The following is a 23,264-nucleotide window of genomic DNA, read 5'->3' on the forward strand; positions in this document are numbered from 1 at the left end:
GATTCAGCTCTGATGGAGCTTTTGCACATCCACAAAATGAACAGCATCAGACCTACTAGATCCAAAGATTTAAATTTTGCTTACAACATAAATAAGACATGTTAGCAAGCCAGATATGTGCCTCAGAGGATGCCCATGCTCTGAAACAGGCTCCCCATCCATGTGAAGCAGAGTCTATCCCTAATCCTTCTCAAGTGTAACTTTGGCCAATGGATGGGAAATCAGAAATTTACCCCAGGTCTGGTCCTCATGTCTTTGACAGAAATAGGCAGACACTAATGCACAGACTAACATACCCCTCCCCACATAAGTTCTAGAAACTTCCTAATTAACATACTCTGTTGTAATAAACACCCATGATACATAGGGACACGATTGGTTGGATGACATGCCTACACTTGTGAAGGCCCTGTGATCATTAACTTAGTATATACCTATGAAGTGGGTCTATTTTACATAGTCAAAGTTTAATAACTTCAAAAACGGAATGTTTGAACCATCCTGTTCGAAATTTAACAACTTCGACTATGAATAAAACACAAAAAAAAAAGAAGAGAAAACAAAAGAAACTGTTGTAAGCAGAGGGCAAACCCCCATGCACCCGCCACACCCCCTGCTACTTAAATATACCAACTCCGAGATCGCTCCACATTGAACAAGATGGAAACCTCCCCTTATGGAGATTTCCATTGAAATGCTTGGACTTCTGCAAATTTGAACTTATGGTCTCGACCATATGAGGTTCATACTTGCATAAGTTCGACTATCTGATACCCTATGAAGCTATGAGCCTAAGTTCATCATCCTGCTTGACCAGCGTTGAGGTACATTTGTTGTTGATGTAATTTGAGACAACCTCCATCATTACTCTCTGACTGTGTAGTAGCTGGTCCAAATGCATGGAAGGCACATGGTATCTTTAAACCATGTCTCAATGAATGCACAGACATCAGCATTCTCTAATGTGAGAAGAACTTGTAAGGAGTGCACTTTCTTGTTAGACTCATTGCTTGGGTTCATAGATTCATTGATAAGTACTAGGCTAGCCGCTCTTCTGGGCCATTTTAAGCCTATCCAGTTTCCTTTTTTGTGCTTGAAATAACCCATCCGACTTTGTATACACTGGCTTTACCCATCCTATGGTAGTTAGTTATATATATTTTTTTAATCAGAATAAGTGGGATCATACCATAGGTAATTTGAGATTACTTGTGCATGGGATAAAGCATTTAGGAGGTGTCTCTGTCCATTACTAGTACAGGAGCAGTCCTGGGGTAAATTTTCTGTTTCCTATCCATAATTCTTAGTTGTGTTTGACTACGGACAAAGATGAACTTTGCTTTATGTGGGTGAGGAGTCTGCACCACAGCAGCAGTATCCTCTGCACGATATACCTGTCCTTGCAAACCATTCTGTTGATGTTGTAGAAGAGGTTTAAATTCCTAGACCAAGTATTTCTGATGCCATTTGACTTGGTAATGTGCAGTAAATATATCAGTAATGGGTTGGAGGATGCCTTGTATGCCAGACACAGGTCACCTTTTAGCAGTCTGTAGGATACTGAGTATAGTAACAAGGTTTTAAATCAGTCCATGTTAGACATGTTATTTAGGCCTTGTATCCTTTTAATAAGGTATCTTTGTTCCAGTTGCTGCATATGTCTGGACAGATACATGCCAAAGGGGGCATTATATTCAATGATTGGCCTAATGAGGATTGAGTGAAGGGGAGCAATAACATCCATAGATCTAGATGCAATCTCTTTGTTATAAACTGTGCAATATAGAATGACTTTCTTGCAACAAAAGAAACATGTTGGTCAAAAGTCAGGTCACTGTCCACATAAGTTCCCAAATCCTAAACAACTGGGTCAACTTTTAGTGGCTTATTGTCAATGTGGCAATTCCTGGGGTAGATGACTTCCCAAAGGATACAATAATGCATTTTTGGCATTTAGTTTCAGCCCTTGATTTTAGCACCAAGTATTTATTTGAGACAAACCTTCCTGCAGAATGGCTAAGTCATTTGAGCATTCAGTGACTGCTCCTAGCTTATAGTAGTCTGCAAGGGGTCTATATCAGTTCTGTGAAAATCCATTTCAGCGAATACCAAAAGAGCGACACGTATTAATTGAACTGCGAATAGACCAAATGCACTAAACCACAAAATTTAAAACATTGAACGGTCATAGTCGGCCAATCCCACAACCTGCTACATACTACCTACCCAAAAAAAATAAATAAACCACATACATACACTAACCAAACCCTACTCCTAACCCTAAAGTAAAGTACCAAAACCCAACTTCTAACCCTACACTAAACCCCACATACACAACTATCTATGCACTATCCTTAACCCCTCCCTAACCCTAAGGTCCGTAACTACCGCACACTTCCCCTACGGAGATATACTCTAACAAAATAAATAATACACATAAATACATTTAACAAAACCCTACTTCTAACACTACTTTAAACCCCACATATACAGCTATCTATGCACTATCCTTAACCCCTCCTTAACCCTAAGATCCTTAACTACCACACACTTCCCCTATGGAGATATACCCTAACAAAATAAATAATACACATAAATACATTTAACAAAACCCTACTTCTAACACTACTTTAAACCCCACATATACAGCTATCTATGCACTATCCTTAACCCCTCCTTAACCCTAAGATCCGTAACTACCACACACTTCCCCTATGGAGATATACCCTAACAAAATAAATAATACACATAAATACATTTAACAAAACCCTACTACTGACACTACACTAAATCTTACATACATTACCTATCTATACACTTACCTTAACCCGCACCCTACCCTAAGGTCCATACCTATCGCACACTTACCTTACGGAGCTATACCGCAGACGGGCCAACCAAAACACTTCGACATTTTGGATTTCGCTGTTTTGAACCTTTGGCATTTACGTAATTCGCGCAATACATGTTGATCATTTTGTATTTGCGGAAACGGCATTTCAGTCATCTGATAGGGAGTCGTCTGCAAGCCTAGTCATCCAGGAGCCTTTGGTATTGGCTTTTACTACAGAAAAGTAAATGCCAAACAGATTGCAATGCATGTAAGAAACTCAGTATAATATAATTCAAAGTGTACAAGCACAGAACAATTTGAAGACAATACAAACGTTTCTGATAACATACTAAATGTCTCTAATGTTACTCTGAATGCAGGTGTGTAAAAGACAGCCACAAGGACAGTGTAACTGTTTAGAGACAATGACACTTTAAAGGTTTCTGCAAGGCAGTTTCTGTAATTTCTGTAAATGTAAATATGTTTGAAAGTCATAGCAAGTGTAACAGCAGACATACAGTTATAATAAGAGTTCAGTTTAATCAAGGCGCTAACAATACTTTATGAAGCATGTTTACTTATTCACTGCATGGGCTGCTTATGAAGAAAATACTGTATTGAGATTTCACCTTAGGCAATACTAGTTAGGTTTATGTGTATTACGAAGAGTCTCTGTACTTCTTAAAAACAAAATTGTACAGGAAATGAAATGCATGAGATCTCCAGGTGTTACTGTTTAGGAAGCTGATCTCAATGAATGGGTCAACAGCACAGTTAAATTCATGATCCTAGAGACACCTAGGGTATGCTCAATCAAACATTTGAACAGATGGGTTGAGACAAACCATTAGCAGCAGCAGCCTTAGGTCAGCTGGTGCCCTAGGCAAAAGGGCTCCACGGCGCCCCCCCCCCCACACCACCCAGGTGCCCCTATCCTGGTCTACCTACACCAAATAAATACTGGAAAAGCACCCCTGCTACAGCGGCGCCCTAGGCGGCTGCCTACTTGGCCTATGCCTAAGGCCAGCTATGACCATTAGTGATTTAATATTGCTGAATAAGTTGTTACAATGCCTACTGCTGCATTCTTTTCTGCATTACATGCTTATCAAGAGTTTTGTCAAATCAAGTTGGATGAATTTAGCTGTAGGTTTTGCACTTTTAACTCTCTTTTGTGTGTGTGTGTGTGTGTGTGTGTGTGTGTGTGTGTGTGTGTGTGTGTGTGTGTGTGTGTGTGTGTGTGTGTGTGTGTGTTATGTTTCCTAGATAATATTTTGGTACATCTTGAGTCCCAGAAATATTCCAGAAAGCCATACTTGAAAATGACAGTAGGGTATAGACAGTGCAGTTAGCATAATGGATGATCTTCTTTTACATGGGAAGTTATTAAGTTACTTGACATGTTCAAATAGAAACATCTGAATATAAACAACAGTGAATGTTAAACATGGGCCATGGTTTGATATCAGACTTAAAACTAGATTCAGAGAAAGTCAATACTACAGTCAATATGCAGTTCCTTGGAATGTTTCAAAAGCTCTCTCTCCTTTTCATTAATTTCATCTTTGTTAATCATCCATCATGTCCATAACATTTTGCATCATCATCTTAATGAAATCCAGTTAGATGTTTGCTTTTAAATTATACCAAAGGGTAACTAACATGAACTAGATATTGTCAACATTAATTAACCCTCAAGCATGACCAAGCACTTATTTACATGGCTACAGCAGTGCAATAACAAAATTCACCCCATTTATGTCACCCAGGCCTCATCATCTTAAAACCTTGCCTGCCACCAATACAAAAGGTATACATAGCTTAAAAATATAGTACACATCACCTTGGCAAGCCCAGTCCAAATCTGGCCAAACAGTCATAGTCTTATACCTTTAATTATGCATCGCACACATACTCTGCCTCAGTAGTGGTAGTTTAAGAGTTAGGCTCCTCTTGGTTCTTGGTTCCTGGTGCAGGGTTTCTGGTCAAGAATGCTGAATATCTGTTTCTCTTCCCTGAAATGCATCTATCAGGTTTACGTCTATTAATACACAAACATGACAACCTTCTTCGTTTTCTTCCACTGATGCATCTTCCTGTGGATCATAGTATTCTAATAGGCCTTCCTTGCTCCTCTCTGTCATGTTTATCTTTAGGTCAACTCTTATGATTGTCTCTTAGTTCCTTTCATCATTTTTTGCAACTATTTCCAACTACGGATTCCTTTCCTCCACTTGTCTTCCTGGACGTTAGTGTATTGCAGTTCTCTTTCGTATGAAATGGTATTTTTGCTGTGGAGTGTTCCTTTGACATAACTGCTGCTGACTATCTAGATTTAACAGCCTTTATGTTGAAGTAATGCGTGGTACATTAAATAACTGTTTTCCATAATGCTTTGGTTGTCTGCACAGGTTGTTGGACAAAGTTCAAAACTAGGCAGTCAGTGGATACTTTACTAAGTCATAATTTTATTTGCATGTTACTTTAAGGATTCAGTTTGGAATCCCATACTGACAGATTTTCATGCATCTTTTTTTCAAGTTTCGGTCTTTTGAAAGTTGGGTATTTTATTTTTGTTTATTTACAATTTTTTGTTTTTACAGTTTGGTCTTATGAAGTGGAAACTTTGGGTAAGTTTAATAAGAGCTAATCCAGTACTGACCCCTGTGGTACTCCAGCCATCACAGCTTTTCATATGAGTAGACTTGGTTTATTATGACCCTCTGTATCTTACTGCTTAACTATGTTTGACTTGGTACCAGGCCCATTTCCTGTGTTTGTAATGTGTTCAGTTACCTTGTGTGTAGTACCATCACAAAAGCTTTGGTAAAGTCCTCACTATTTTGCCTATACACCTCTACTACTCACATCCCTTAGTCTTATATAAAACACTAAGAAATGCCCTTCACTGCAAAACACACTGCAGTCCTAGTCAACTACCAGGCATGTTTGTTCACACAACAAATCCCTTCTAGTTATTGCAAAATCAAACAATGCTGTCGGGAAATCTCTTTACTCCACTTATGCCTCTAAACTATGGAGATCTATCCCACTTGTACAACTGATTTGCAAACCTCCAGATTGAGCAGATTAAAATGAACTCTTATTATAACTGTATGCCTGCTGTTACACTTGCTATGACTTTAAAGAGGGCTTATATTTACAGAAGTTACCGTTTGAAAACAACTAAAACAGTATTTAAACAATACCAGCACATGCTCCACATTTGGTTAATCCAACAACATGGTCTCCATACCTGAGAATTATTTTTTTCTTTTCTTACCTCTCCAGCCCTTTATGTTTTTCATGCAGGGCACAGTGAATAGCATTATCACGTCTCAGTGAAAGGTTCTCTGGTTTGATTCTAGGCCGGGGTGCCTTTTGTGTGGAGTCTGCATTTCCTCCCTGTATCCTCGTGGGTTTCCTCCAGGTCCTCCAGTTTCCTCCCACAGTCCAAAGACATGCAGTAGGTGGACTAGACACTCCAAATTGGCCCCTAGGTGTAAGAGTGCATGCAAGTGTATGGTATGAAAGAACAGCCATGGCAAGGCTAGCCACCTGGTGATGTGAAACTTAAGTCTAGATAATTGTCACTGTTAAAGTGATACCCCGACCCCATGTGTAAAAATGGGGAAAAGGCATTGTGGATGGACAGATGGATGGCTCTTGCCTCGTTTCTTTCCTTTTTCCCCTTGTCTAAACTTGCATATCTCTCCCAGTCAAACTTACTCCCCCTTTCTCTCCCTCCTCATCCCCATACAGCTCTCCCTTATTCCTCATGTATGACTACTAAATACCTACTTCCTCTGACTGTAGCATCATATCTTTTTCACTAACATCCTTTTGCAGTCTTGTACTTTTTCCATCAATGTTACAGTGCTCACCTCCATTCACTCATCATTTCAAATTCGGTATGCTGTGCAATGTGATAATTCCCTTCACCATAGATTCTTAAATTTATTGAATCTAATGAGCCTCCATTTTCTTTCATCCTGAATAATGAACAGAAGTAGTTATTAAACATGCCTGCTTTATTTCTGTTCTTTACTTCCCACACTAACCTATTTTAATTAGTTTGCTGTCTTTGCTCTTTGTCTTTCTTTTGTCCCTTATTTATTAATAAAACAATTTATCTCCGAACCTGAAAGAACTGTTTGTTGTTTCCTATCTTTTGCCTTTAGCTTCCCTGATTGCTTTATTTACAGTTTACACAATCTAACTGTCATTAACTTTAATATTTTTCCTACTGGTTTGTTAACATTCCTATTTCTATGTATTCATGAAACCAAGTCTTGTCTATTAAGCCAAAATGTGTCCCTGCAGAATAAATTCCATTCCATTCCTACATAAACTGCTTGACGTACGAGTCACTTCATTTTTTGCATTCAGGACCCTAAGGATGAGTATGTTTTCTTTACTCACCTGTCATTCTTTGTTTTTAAAAAACACATACCAGAACAATAATGCTCTTTACTAGCTGCAGATTAAGGGGAGATGTGACCTTTACCAGGCTACTCACAGTTTAAGGATTGGTTTCTTGTGCAGGCTAAAGATATTTATAGCTGGAACCAGGATACAAACACTCCATTGCAGTCTTTTGGACGTCACCACCCCATCAGCAAACCTGATCTGTCCAAAGCCATAAGAACAAAATAACCTTTCATTAACATTAATGATTCATACATTTGTTTGTAGATTGTGGATCTAAGAAACCCAACCCTAAGTAAATACTCTGAAAGTTACAAAGGCACCAGTAATCCAGAAAGGTGCAAAGGCTAGCGTCATGGTACTAAATATTGCTGCCTCCTTCTGATTGGACACTGAGTACCCTCCCACTGATGTTAGCAACAGCAGATTACAAGTAGGCCTATTTTTATACTAGATTTTATATTTCTGTTTAACCTGATTTCCTTTTCTATAAGACTCTGCATAGTATTAAAACTGCTACTATATTCAGCAGATGTTATTTCTTTCTGCTGTGTGTATTAAATAGCCCAGTATGTTTGCAGACCAGTTGTCACATGACTAGGTAAACAGGCTAGCACTGTAACTAACAACCTTTGCCCTGGCTGTCATAACTTATGGAGTACAGAAGGCATTTCCTGAAGGAACCATCATCCTGTCTTACGTTTGTAGCCTTACAAGCATCCCTCTTGCCATATATGCTTTAACTGTATCCCAACCTGACATTAGCTAAGGCAACAATCCACTTAAATGTCTTCTCATGGACACCAAACTATATAGCTCCAGAAAACTAATTTAAAGATATACAGAATACAGTTCAACAGCTATGTTTTAGGAAAATTGGGCTTTGCTAAACTGATGTATCCTGCTTCATTGGACTTTCATATCCAGGTCCTAATATGTTCAACCAGCTCATTTTTCTACTATTATGTGATATGTAACATTTTCTTATCTTATTAAAAATTGACTTCATCAGTGACATGATTATGGTCTGCTAATATGTCTGAGGCTGAGCACTATTTTTTTTTTCTTTCTTCTTCTATTTTTTCTTCTTCATTTTTTTACTTTGTTACTTTATATACAGGTTATCTTTTTAATATGAAAAGAAGACCAGTTTTACTGGGCCTTACCAGAAGTCCTGAACTCAGAAAAACCCTTAACATAATGGCACCCTCCATAATAAGAATTTGCACACAGTTGCAAAGTTGTTTTTTTGTTTTTTAAAAATGTTATACCATAACTTTTCCTAAGTGCAGTGAACAGTACTAATATGCAGAGGTTATATATTCCTGTCTATCTACTACTACTGATGCAGAACTGATTTCTTGAAAATGATGCGTTACATGGCACAGCCTGCTCTGTTGGACCTTAACCCACCATGAACCTTGTGAAGTAATACCAGCTGCTAATGTAATGAATGCATTAGTGATTGTATCTCTGCGGTGGCAAGGAATTACCTTGTCTGTGCTTTCTGTCTGGTCCTGCCATCTGCAAATCATATTGATGCCTACCAGCTGCAGTGTTGCATAAGCAGTACATCTGCATTATAAAGTACAATAATAAAATCCCCTGTAGGAAATGGTCTCCATAGTCTCACACTGTTCACAGCTGCTCAAACAGCTGCCACTTTGTGCAGAGGGCAGTACCACTGTAGGTGCGCTAACCTGAGCTCCTCAATGTTTGGCGACTTTTGCCAGAGGTCTGCAGAGATTCTGCTGAAATCCAAAGTATCTACTGCTAAAATAAAAAAGTACTTCCTGAGTTTTCTTTGCACTTTGCTGACTGTATTTTATCATTTTGCTGCATCATTTTGCAGATTTTTACTGTATTTTTCTGCAATTTAGAATAGCTGTTCTGTTACTTTAAGTAGCTAGCACATAGCATAGACTAGATTCATGAATCTAGACTGTATTGTTACACTTGAGCACTATTCCAGCCATCTTACATTAGGAGGGCCCTGTCTGCATCCTTGTGGCAGATGTGTGTAGTCTGAGCCTTATCAGAGTTGGACATTACTGGAGGAAAACTCATTGTGTGCTTTCCCATTGTTAGTTTAGCTTAAATGTTTAATTTCACCTGTATTTAAGCCTCACATTTGCATGTATCTGCGCACCACACAACAGAGTTCAGTGGTGCCTTGTATAGATGCAAACACCTTGAAAGACAATTTTCTCCTAGACATCTATTAGTGAACCCTCCCGAGCTTCCCTGCTGCATTGCAAGAAACTCAGTTATGCACTGAGAAGTGTTGCCATAGTTTTTACCCCTAGCTTTCAATAGAATAAGCCCCTTTCTTAATCCTGAGACAATGTAGTAATTACCTCATGTATACTGACAACCACCTACTCCTAAAACAAGCAAATGCAATATGTGAAAGATGTAATTACACTATAAATTTGGAATCCGTTCTTTCATGTAGCAACAAACCAGATATCAAACAGCTTGTCAGCACACACATCACCTCTCACACAACAAGGTCACAGCACATAAACCCACATATGTGGAGGTAGTCAGTAGATGTCTACCAAAAGATCAGAGACCCCCAAGCACAAACCACTTGCACACACTGCAAAGGAAGTAGAATCCACTACACATAGCAACGCACACACACCAGTGTCTCAGCAAATAAGCCCGTAAGGCAAAACACCTCAAAACCAAATGTCCTGGTCATAGGCGACTTCATAGTGAGACACACAGTTGCCTCCCTCACTAGGCTGGACAAGCAGAAGGCCACAGTCAGCTGTCTGTCAGGTGCCAGGATCCGTCAAATCATGCATGCACTGAAGTCACTCAACAACAATTACCGCTATGACTCTGTCATAGTACATGTTGGGGTGAATGACTTGAGATGTACCTCTCTGAACTCTCAGATTATCTGTCTCAGGCAGGTATATTCTTAGCCCTAAGCAGCATTCTACCTTCACTCAGAATGATGCCACAATATAGAGAAAAATGATTGACTTCAACAATTGGCTTAGCTTCTGGTGTCAATTCAGGGGGATCCAGTATCTGTCAGCCTGGGAAGACAGACTATGCTACTTTGCCAGAGATAGTCTTTACCTGTCTCCTCTAGGCTTCAGGATACTGGCAAAGGCACTTGCCTCCCCCATAGTGCAATTTTTAGGCAATGTTAAAATAACAAAATTTCCCACATAAAAAATCCACTTGAGCCAAACTCAAGGTCATGCTGCTTAATACTAGGAGCCTAAACAGGAAATTGCACTCCTTGGAAGCGCTCCTCACCTTGGAAGATGCTGATGTCTGTGCAGTCAGTGAGACACAGCTCAAGCTAGCAGAGAGCACCCCAACCGTGCAAGGCTATGATGCCTTCCACATGTTCAGACCCCAAAACAAGTGTGAAAAAACCAAAGATGGAGGTGTATCCATCTTCAGTAAAGCTAAACACACCTCAAGACTGGTTAAACAGTATGACTCAGCTGCTCCAGGTATAACTAACTATAGGTAAGCAACCTACCACATCATCACTAGCTACAGGTCCCCCACCATGAACCAGGAGAAGCACCCCACCTACCTGGACATACTAGAGTCACTCACTGTACAGCCAAACACTTTGGTCATGAGAGATTCCAATCTCCATTGATTGGGCAACATACACGAGCACAAACATGCTCACCCTGAGGATCCTGGACTTTGTCACTACAAATGCCCTGGAACATCAAGTCTGCACCTCCCACAAGGGGATCAAATGTCCTAGGCTTAATACTCAGCAACATGGGAGGGGGTCACTGCACTAACCTCTGTTTTGCCCTCCCTGGTAAGGTCAGACCATAAATCTGTCTTGTTTGAAGTAACAATCAGACCTGACACATCCACAGGAGAAAGAAAATGAAAAATTTCTCCAAAGCAAACTACAGCCTACTAGTCAATGGTATAAAAAGTTTCAACCCCCCCTGCTAACATAGCCAACAATGACTGCCATGCAGAGGAGTACACAAAACCAGGTCCTCCCAAAAAATCAGGCCACCCTAGTGGACCTCAAGTATAAATTTCTTATATAACAAAAGGAAGAAACTCAATCTAAGAACAAGAGAAAACTTACTTAGCAAAAGAAAATTACCCTCCACAGCTTGAACAAGCAAATCAGACATCTTTTAAAGTCCTCTAAAGCTAGTTATGGAGCTAAATTAACATCCCTAGCTAAGGATAATCATAAGGCATTCTTTAGCTACATCTGCAGTCTAAAAGGGAATGCCCAACTATGTGCCGACCTTATAGTTGATGGTACCTCTAATACTGAACCTGAGGAAAATGCCAAACTGCTAGCTGCCAGATTTGATGCAAACTTCACCTCCCTGTCCCCAGCAGCAATACCCTAAAGCATCCCTGACACCAGCCCTCTACCTAGTATCTCCAAAGAGCAGGTCATATCTGCACTCTCTAGGCCAAAAAAATGCCCTCTATGGGACCAGATAACATCCCAGGCTGCTTACTAAATAATCTAAAACAAGACCTAGTGGAACCAATTGGTACTTTCTTTAACTTCAGCCTGAGTACTGGCTTTCTTCCACCAGAGTGGAGAACAACAACAGTAATTCCCTTGCACAAAGGGGGCCCACTAACAGACCCTGGTAACTATAGACCCATAAGCCTAACCAGCCTTATTTGCAAGGCCATGGAAAGACTCACCATGGACCTTATCAAGAAGGACATAGGCGACCTTCAAACTCTTGACCCGACCCAGTTTGGCTTTCTTAAGCTTAGATCATGCTTATCGAACCTGGTGGACTTTTTCAAGAATATCACCAAAGCTTTGGATGAAGGAAAACAGTACATACTGCCTATCTCGACTTAGCAAAGGCTTTTGACACAATTCCTCACTCAGGTATAATTTATAAACTCTCCCAGCTGGGGATTAACCCATACATCACTAGATGGTTAGCCAACTGCCTCACCGACAGAATGCATAATGTCAAAGTTGGGGATTCCACCTCTACAAATAAACCAGTTACCAGTGGCATACCACAAGGATCTGTGCTGGGCCTTCTACTATTTATAATCTATTTCTCAAAAGTCCAGGCAAAAGTAGATGGCCTGTGGCTTACCAAGTTCACTGATGATTGCAAACTGGGCACAATCATTGAGTCCCCAAACAATGTTAACACATTACAAAATGGGCTAACACAGACAAATAATTGGTGCCAAAGCCACGGACTAAAACTAAATGCAAAAAAAAAGCATTATTATCCCCTTTGGCAAAGAGGAAGTCCCTGCAAAGTATAATATTGACAGCACCCCCTTAAGTTCAATCCCAGTAGTGTGAGAAGTTGATAATCTAAACTTCAATCACCATGTGACATTTCATCCAAGACTAAGGATGTTATAACTCCTCTGTACTCAACCCTCATCAGACCACTAATAGAGTACAATTCTCCATTTTGCAGGTACCTCACCAGACTCTCAGACACATGCAGCAGCTGGAGAGACCACAGGGGTTTCTCACCAAGAAAATTCAGGGTCTCTAAAACATGACCTACATGGAAAGACTGAAAGCTCTGTCACTGCACTCTGTATCCTACAGGCTGCTGAGAGGTGACTTGTGCCTGGCCTATAGAACAGTCTTGGATCCTGCCCTAATGGAAATGCTGCACATCCACAAATCAAATGGGACAAGAGTCACTCACTCTAGGTGCAGATCATAGACTTGCTATCTAACCAAGGCCAGTTAGGGAACACGGGTATAACATGGCTAGATTTGTAAAGGTCCTAAGGCCATTAGCCTTGTATCCACCTATGAACCTATGACTGCTCATGTCCATGGTTCTTCTTCTTATCTCTCATGTTTATACTCATCTTGAAATTAGACTACATTTTTCTGTACTCCTTTCAAAAATGTACTTGTCCCCCAAGACCACAACCTCATACTTCCCGATTAAGTACTGAATAACAGCTGCTGAGGGGTAACACCTCCCCAGCCCTTTCTTATTAATTTATAGAAAGTGTGATTCTCATTGCCCAAGGAGGTCTCTTACTTGACTTTCTCTGATCCTAAGCTAAAATCCCTCTGATAAAGCACTCCTACATGGAGAATAGCAGAGCAATTTATAAATATGCTATATTATATAACTAATTTACAAGCATCCAGATTGCCATGGTCAGGTACATTTCAGTAAACTGGTATAATTCTGGGGATACAGCACTGACAATATTGCTGTAGAGTTCGGACATGCATTCCCCCCACCTTCCTGCAATCTTAGCCATCAATGAAAGATCTGAGTGGTATACAGAAAAGGCTGGACTGCTAAGGTGTTAGATGTCCATGCAGGTCTCTTCACAATGAGTTTATGACATGCAGTTGGCTTAGCACTATACAGGTCCACCTTTTTAAGTGTCACTAAAAATGTAAGTAAACCACAGCAGCATGCTTACTCGCTTTCCACTTTGCTCTACCTAGGTAGAGCAAATCAGCATAGTTCCTGCATGTCAATTTGTGCTGTGCGACAGTAATGATGGTGAGCTTCTTATTAACTCAGATTGTCTAATCAGTAATGCTTTTACATAATTTAGATTGACAGCATGAAAATTTTATAGTCTGCAGACTGCAACAGGTGTTTATAAATTTCAACATTACTCATGACATAGTAGAAACTATCACACCATAGTGATGCCACATCATAGGCACCTGTAAAGACTTTTGCTCTTATTTTGAGCATTAAAATAAATCAGATGGCATGATGGAGAGGTGTTAATTGCCCACCTGTATCCTGGATGATTCATGTGTCAAGCTGCTCCACACTTTCATGGCTAGCAGGTAGAAACTAACCAAGGATTTATATCACTTGATGACAACATCAGTACTGACAGATATGCCATGTTTAACTGTCTTAACCTCTTTCAAGACACATATTTTCTTGTAAAAAATACATAAGATTACAAGTAAAATGGTTGTCTGAAGTCATGCAAAAGCCCGCTCTGTTGGTATAGAGAGATAAAGCCATGACTAGGTCACAAGCAAACTGAGTCGGATTAGTGGCTCAGGCATGTTTTGGAGCTGTCAGGTGGAAGGGACACAACTTGATTGGCTTATTTGCCTTTGGAAGGAGGGTATGAGGTGCATGCTCAGTGTACATGATCTTGTGTTAGAGACCCTGGTGTAGACTAGAGACTACACAGGAGAGCTGCTTCCAAGGAAGCAGGGCAATCATGAGAGGTTCTGCCACTTGCAAAAAGTGACTAACGTCATTTTGCTGATGCCCATCGTATGCCAAATCCTAGAGTAACTCACCAAGCATGCACTATCGGGGTTTGGTGCTTAAGCCAAAATCCCCTTCACTCAGTGGATGGTGGTGCTGATGTCTGTTGTTCAGCTTTTTCCTCTGGGAGGAATGAAGGAGACATTTTCCACAAACAGGATGTTTCTGTTTTTGTGTGATGATTTCTATGAGGAGGTGTCATTAAACAGAGTCAACATAGCTTATGCTAGAATTAACTGGACACTACAGGATATGTTAGACTGGGGAGAGATTGACGTTAATTTGTGGTCATTTGTGGAGATGAAATTTCCTGTTATCTCCTCCATCTTTGGTTTACCAAAGATTCATAAAGATTTGGCTAACCCACCATTGAGGCCTATAGTCAATGCTTCAGGGTTCAAAACCCACCCTTTGGTGAAGTACATTGACTTAAAACTTAAAAGTGTATTGGACAGGTTTATACACATATGTAAAGATTCTTGGGACTTTTTAGGTAAAGTTTCACAGTTGGATTATGATTCTGAATATATTTTTTGTACTGTGGATGTTGTCAACCTGTTCAATGTGATACCACATGGTACAGGACTTGAATGGTTCCATGATTTTCTAACAGAACTGGGGACATTTTCAAACAATGAAATCAATGTTTTAACCACCTTACTGGAATTAGTTTTGAAAAACAATTTTGTATACATTGATGGGCATTATTTCCTACAAAGGAAAGGGGTTGCTATGGGGGCAGCATGCGCCCCCATATTTGCCAACATAATTATGCTCCAATTGGGAAAGAAGTATGTGTTGGAGCATTTTGGTGCTAACCCCCCTTGGGCTTTTTACATGTGCTTTCTGCATGACAAAATCCCTTTTTGGAAGGGCACTAAGACAGAGTTACAGTCATTTGTTAGTTATTTGAACCAAACTAGTTGCAGTCATTTGTTACTTATTTGAACCAAACTACTAGTTTTCTTAAATTTACTCATGTATACGACCGAACAAGCATCTCTTATTTGGAGGTGAAGATTTCCAAGGATGTTGCTAACAAAAGTTTGTCAGTAATATTTACAGAAAGCCTACATACTCCAACAGTTTATTACATTTTGATAGTTGCCATCCCCCGCATCAGAAAAGGGGTATTTTGAAGGCCCAGTTTACTCGGCTCACAAGGAGGACCACTATAAATGAGGCATTCTTGGTGGAAGCCAGGGCTTTATCTGACATGATTTATAGTAGGGGATACCCCCAAGGTTTGATGGAGGGTGTATTTTCTGAAGTCGAGCAAAAAAGGGCTGTTGGTATTTATAAACCTTTGCTTAGTGGGGTTAGAGGCCAACCCTTTATAAGGGACTCCCATGAAGGAAGTACTACTTCGTGTGAATCTCACTATTCTTTGCCATCTATTACTAAATATAACCCAGAATGTGTATCTATTCGACAGATTTTGAATACACACTGGCAAATTTTATCATGTTTCAGTGAATACAAGGAGATATACCTTAGGGGTATTAAAATGGTCTCTAAGAAAGGCCGCAGGTTTAAAGAAATCTTAGAATCCCCTGTTTGCAATGAACCATTGGTCTCCTCTAAAAGAAAGGGTACCCATAAATGTGGATTTTGTTCTTATTGTAAATACCTGATTGAAATAGACAATGTTTTTGTTAATGGTGTCTGGATTAGGACACATTTTCATTGCAACTGTAACACTCAGGGTTTGGTGTATTTGGCTCTCTGCTAACAATGTAATTGCTTTTATGTTGGAAAACCTAAAAGAAAGTACAGAGAACGAATATATGAACACATTTTAGATATTAGGAAGATGAATCCTAATAATGCTTTAGCTAAGCATATTTTTGATAACCCCGAACATTCTTTTAAATTTATGGGTATTAACATTATTCACCAGAACACTAGGGGAGGACCATGGAATGACCTGATTGAACTTCAAGAACTTAGATGGCAAATCAAGCTTAATTCTTGCGTATACCCTGGCCTGAATGAATATGTTTCAGTCATGAGTGTGCTCAGGTTCCATTCTTATATTGTATGAGTTTATATTTATTCTTTGTATTCATGGAATTTTGTGTGCATGGGGTGATTGTTTAGAAGTATTTTTATTTAAGGGAAGTTATTTTTGAAAACATTTTATGAAAATATTTTATGCAATGCATTATGTGTGTTTTAGTGTATTACCTCTAGTTTTTAAGTGCTATATTTGTGTGTATTTATGGCTTTAAGGACTGGTTGTTAACAGAGCCATTAGGGGTATCATGTGACATTAAGGTGGGGTATTTAAATGTTACTACAGGTGGAGTTCAAATGTTTCTGAGGAAGTCTCTGATACACTCTGACAAAAGCGTTAAAACCTGTTTTTACAATTTTGTCTGTACTATTTAGTGGCATTAAACTCGCTTGACAGCTCTTTGTGGTTCGGGTTGACTCATTTCTTGTGGTTCTAGGAAAGAAGGAGACATAGCACTCACACCTACCAGGGGAACAAATGGTTTGATGTCGTGGATGGAGGCGGGGCAGTAGATGTTCATGGAAGGAGCAAAACATAGCTAGGTTTGATGTAGTGGATGGAGGCGGGGCAGTAGATGTTCATGGAAGGAGCAAAACATAGCTAAAAGGCACATCTCTGACATTGTACCATAAAACCTGGAGGCCACCCAGGCCATATGATGATAGCATCATCCACTATCCCTTCATAAAGCCAGCACATCAATAGAACTAACTGACTTCAAAACAATGTTCTATCCCTTATCTTTAGCAGTAGCATAGCTACGGTGGGGCAAGAGGGACAGCTACCCTGGTTGCAAAGTGTTAGGGGGGTGTGGTCAGTCCATCTTGATATCTAATGCAATACCAGCTTTTAAATGCCGATATTGAATTTGTGGCCAAACATGAGCATTGTAGCACTCCGTGTGCTCTGTGGAGGCAGGGTATAAGCTTTAGCAACTGTTTGCTATAATTTATAAAAATATTTTTTTGACTATAACATGAGCGCCATAGCACTCTGTGAAGTCTGGGTATAAACTTTTTATTTATTTTTTCATTTTAATAAAAGAGGCAAGAGTCGGGGGCAGGGTACAGAAACGATTCCTAAAAGGCTGGGTAGGAGTGTGGGGGGGTGTAACTCTCAACTGTCCAGATTTTCTCAGCATATTCAGATTTTTGCCTCATATATTTGGCCTGTTCCTCATAAAATTTGTGGTATTCTGGAAAATTATTGAGGATTGAATTTACTAAATAATGACAGTCACTCGGTTTCAAACATCATATCCTTCATATCCTTCAGAAATTGCATGCTAATACAACACCTTTTATTTTAACTTTATAAGTTTATGAAAGAAATATTTAAAATTAGTCTCTATTTTTGAGCTCTGCTAACAGGCTGAGAGATATGGAGAGGAGTATCTTGTGCATGTAGTCACCTGGATCTGTAATCAACGGATCGAGAGCGTTTTTTTTTTTTTTTTTGCCCTACCGACACAGGGCACTGGCTGAATCAGTTACACTTCTGCCCTTTAGGCTCCTTGAAAAATGTATACACAGTCAGCTACTACAATATCTTATATCTAGTAACTTTTTATCTCCATCTCAACATGGATTTCATCTTTCCCATAGCACTGACATAGCACTTCTATCATTCTTAAGTATTGCATGTCACCATTGCAGCAACAAATTAGTATCACCAGTTTTCATGATCTGTCTAAAACATTTATTATTGTTTCACATCACAAACTCCTCCTTAAACTCTCAAAATTAGGCCTGTTCTCCTCCTCTGTCTCCTGGTTCAGCTCCTACCTCTCTATCTAGATGCAAAGCAACAGATGGTTACAGTCTAAATCCATCTTTCTCCCTATTCCCATATGTGCCCTTCAGGGCTAACCTTAGGCCCATTATCCTTCAACAGTTTTATCAACGACATACCATTACACTTTGGCATCTCATCCATCATCCAATATACTGATGATTTCATTATAATCTGCACAGCAAAAACTATTCATGGTCTTCAGTCTAACACCCAGCCATCTTTCTTATCACTAGAATCATTTTTAAACACCTTTATTAAATTCATAAATTAACAGTGGCACCGTTACATGTGTACAATAGCTTGTTTTCATTTCTTATCAATGCAATCTTGGCCAAAAAAAACAACATAAACTTGAACTATTTACATCCAAAAACACAAAAAATAGCTGCCAGATTGAGGAATTTAGAATCTGTGGGTGGAAGTGTCTGCATAAATACTTTTACATTCTGGACAGGATACACAAGGTGTTTTCCCAGGTAGATCAGGCTTGCTGGAGATGTGGTCAAAGTGGAAATAGTGACTGCGACCATATTTTTGTGGGATATAATGTACTGGGAAATTATAGGAAGGACCTGCAGGATTTAATCCTTATTACATTAGGAATTAGCTGGGAACCGACAAGCACATGCTTTCCACTAAACTGTATTGAGGAGGTCCATAGAAGGGTCAGCATTAAAACATCGGCTAACATGCATCTACTGCATGCTAAAAATGGAATAAGAAAAAGATGGAATTCTCCCCAGGTGCCTCCCATAAAAGACATTTTGCAATTGATGAACAACTTGGATATATGCAAGACGGAGACAATAAAGATTAAAAAAAGTGAAATACTTCAGAAAAAATATGATTACTGGGTGGAATTCAGAAACATGCTTGGGAATAAGATTGTAAATGTTAGGGGTAAATGATTAACAAAGGGAATTTGTAATGCTAAAATTTACAGTTAACATAAACATTTCCACTATATCTTCATTAGTAAAAGTTTTATGTAGTTGTTCTTGTTATGTGTCATGGTTGAATATTGTGTATATTGGATGGGAACATGATTGGGAGGTTTTCTCACAATATATTATATGTATGTATGAGAAATATCTTAGATCTTGTATACAGATTGCATCATTCCTTTGTACATTTAAAAAAAGAGCTTTATTCTTTTTTTTCTTACTAGCCTCAAATAGTACCCCAGCCCCCATTAAAGCATCACAACTATATATATCATCGTATTTGATCTCCATATCCAACAAGTGACTAAAAAAATCATCAAAAGCTAGGATAGCATTGCAGAGTTAAATTTTATCTAACAGACTACATGAAAAAATGTATTGCATCCATCCTCTTTCTGCCATTCCTGTTACATGCACCATCAGCTTTTATCAGTCTTTTCTGTATCCAACTCTCAAAACTCACACAGAGTTACCATCTCAAACACATCATTGCAGAGCAAGCAGACAAATTAACTGGCCTGAATTCCCTAACATCCATAAACTCAAACAACTGAAACAAGTGAACAAAATCCTACACAGTCCAGAAAAATGTCCGCACCATCCGCAGTGTTAGGACTTTACCCTGCTCTTCTACTCAGATCCACAAAGTTTTTGCTACCAATACCAAATAAACAACTCACAGGGGGGTGCTTTCTCTCTTCCTCTGTATCTAAATACTGGAATTACCCCCTCTTATCTATTAATGAAGCTAACAACCCCCTTCAGTTTAAAGCATTGCTAAAATCACACCTCATGGACATCTTGATCTGCCATTGTTCTTCCCCACCTGGTTAGCCAGTCTTCCTAAATTCCTTTTTCTGGTTACATTTTATCACGTCTATTATTTATTATACTATTGCTGGATTTTTAAATTCTGTTGTTGAGTTTGTAACTTTTTTGCAGAGTTTTACAAGTACTATCCTGGAATTTATCTCTCTGCGCCTCCGCTGAAAAAGGGCTTTGTGTAGTTGGACTTAACTGGTAAACATATTCAAATTAATAAATAATAAATATTTAAATCTTAGAAAGGCATGTGAAGTAAGCAAGAAGCAAATGCATTGAGTCCTCCAACACACATCTCTTCTGGAAAAATGAATCTTTGTCAAAAAACATGAACATTTTTCATCCTAACCTGCTCTTGTGGAGAAGAGAGCTGAGATCCGGACTGTGGCACATATGATCCGTGTTCAGCTAGTAGCACAGACACTGGAAGATCCAGGCAGGGGAAGTTGGGGGTGAGAGGCTGACACCAGCTTATCCTTCCTAAGGGACAAAAACAGCTGATCTCACTGCATTAGAGACATCTGGAGGAGTATAGGTGTACTGCCTATAGCAGGAGCCTAGAGGTTCTGTGCTGAACAGTGGTGCCATGCTTAGCCAGGAGGTTGTTTGGCATGGAAACCAGCATGCACCTTCTGAGAGCAGCTATAGTAGAGTACACAAGCTGCTGAGGGGTGGGGGAAATATGACAGTCCACAGGATCTACAGAACACACCCTAACACCTGACTCTTGCCTCTTCTGAGGAACAAATATGCTAGAAGGTTCTCTTCCTGTTGGAGAAATGAATCTATCATTTGGGTACAAAAAGAGAAGCCATTGGCCAAATCCCATGGACTCTGAAAAAAAAACTGCACCCCAAAACAATCATTGCAAATAATGTCATAGTGATAACAAAGAAGTAAGCTACTGATGTTTTTTCCTGACGTGCATGACAATACAATCTATGCATTTAATGACACTATATAACTACCAGAAATAATTGTTATATCCTATGGACATCCCTCCATTTTTAATACAGTTTATACTTTTTTTCATAAGAACATACTGAACTGTGGGGGAGGACCTGTGAATTATAAAATAACACATGCTTGCTGTTTTAAACAGTTATCAGTGAACAGATACAAGAAACATGCAATACTTATATACTAGGTATTATTTATGGTGTGGTATCATTATTAAAGAGGTATCTTTAATGCCACTTGTTCACATTTGTATTCAGGACAGTGCCTGTTTGGACTGGTGTGTCCTAAAAAGATTGTAAAAATCTGTAAATGTCTTGAATCTTTATGACTAAAAGAATTCCTAAGCACCTTCCATTAGTTGCATAAAACAGCATTTTATGGAACAACAGAAACAAATCAAGTTCTACAAGAGTGAGCTTTTATTTTGGCCAAAAAAGTGAAGTATAGTCCTTTGTTTTGGTTGTGGGTATGGTTTGTCCTGCAGATTCTCACATTTCCATAACAAAATGTCTCATGTTGGGCATTTGAAATGAGACAAGTCTACATACCCTAGAATAGCTTATATTCTCGTATGACAGCCTATACTTATGGTGAACCAGTTGGATTGTATTCATAATATTTAACCACTTTTTAACAGATATTGGGCATGGTGGCAGAAACTGACTGCACAGATGACTAATCGGGAACCAAGCAGCATCACTTGCAGGTGGGCTGTATAGAGGATTAAGGTTATGAGTTGCTAATGAGCATCATTTTGCAGCCGTGTGTTTGATTCCTCCAGAATGCATTTGACTGTGACTCTAAATAAGTTACTTAAGCAGACTGTGGTCATGGTCCCAAGTCAATCCCAAAAAGGTGCAATAGTACTTAATGTTTATCTTATTAGCAAATAAATAAAATAAAAATAACATCACACCACAAAGACTTTAAAAATCAAAAGTTTTAAATCATAGCTTTGTTCCATCAAGACATGAAAGTTATTTCTAATTTTTAAACTCAGAAGAAGCAATTAAGCATGTACAGTGAATTCAAGATAGCTAGCTGAGCTTGTATGTTTGGAGCTCTGGCTGGAATTCGAAGAACGTTTCCCTTACTTTCATAAACTGCTGCAGCCAAGAAGGGCAGTTTACTTAAACTCGGGAAATGTAATTCAGAGACATGATGAGCCACAATGAGGAAAGACCTTTTTAAAATGTAATTTGCATGACTCTGAATTGTGTGATGACCACTAGTTGAAACTGTAGACTCATTTAAGGACCTGGGTATATGGCTAGATTCAGCTATGAGTTTTTCTAATCATATCAACCAATTGGTTAATGATAGTTATAGAACTATAGGTTGTATAAAAAGATTTATAAAGTCCAGAAATCAAAAATAATGAAGTCATTGTTTGTTAGTTACATTAGACCCAAACTTGAGTGTGGAATAACAATGTGGAAACCCTATAGGAAAACAAGCATAAATAAACTGGAAAGAGTACAACAGAAATATACAAAGGATATCCATGGATGGGAAAATGTAAGTTATTATGAAAGACTAAAATATCTGAACTTGTACAGTGTCTCTTAAAGATATCTAAGAGGCGATCTTATTCAGGTATATAGGGCATTTAGTAACAACTACCTCTGCGAATTTTTGAGGTTAACAAAAAGTACCAGAGAATCATCAGACAACCTATGTAGAAGACTCTATAGGAATGAGAATTGTACTAATTGGTTCTCTGACAGAGTAGCCAATGCATGGAACAGACTACCAAATTACATTTATTTATTTTACATTTGTTGACCGGGCTAGTCTAGCTAGATATATGTCCATTTTCAGTAGAGTCCCGGGGAGAAAAGCTCCACATAGGAGACATACATAAACAGAACATAAACATTAATTACAGGAAGCTTGTTAGACAATAACAGGTGTTCCAAGGTAACAATTTTTTTTCTCCACTATGAGAAGTAAGAAAAGGATTTAGAAGTATGTGGTAGACACCCAAAGCAAAGTAATGAGCAGGACCAAGAGAACACACTACTTAAAAATGGGACTGGAAGAATTAGTTGAAGGGTAGTAACTGAATGATAAGACAGTAAGATGGCCACTTCTGTTGTTCATAGGTACAATAAGTCAGCTTAGAAGGTTGTGGCCTTAAAGTTGAAGAAAGAGAGATGTAAAATGATGTTGGGCAAGACTAACAGTGAGAGATACTTGAGTCAGGGTTAGTACAGGGA

The sequence above is a fragment of the Protopterus annectens genome, chromosome 8.part0 (genome assembly GCF_019279795.1).
Source record: "Protopterus annectens isolate FY-2018-M chromosome 8.part0, PAN1.0, whole genome shotgun sequence".
Lineage (NCBI taxonomy): Eukaryota > Metazoa > Chordata > Ceratodontiformes > Protopteridae > Protopterus > Protopterus annectens.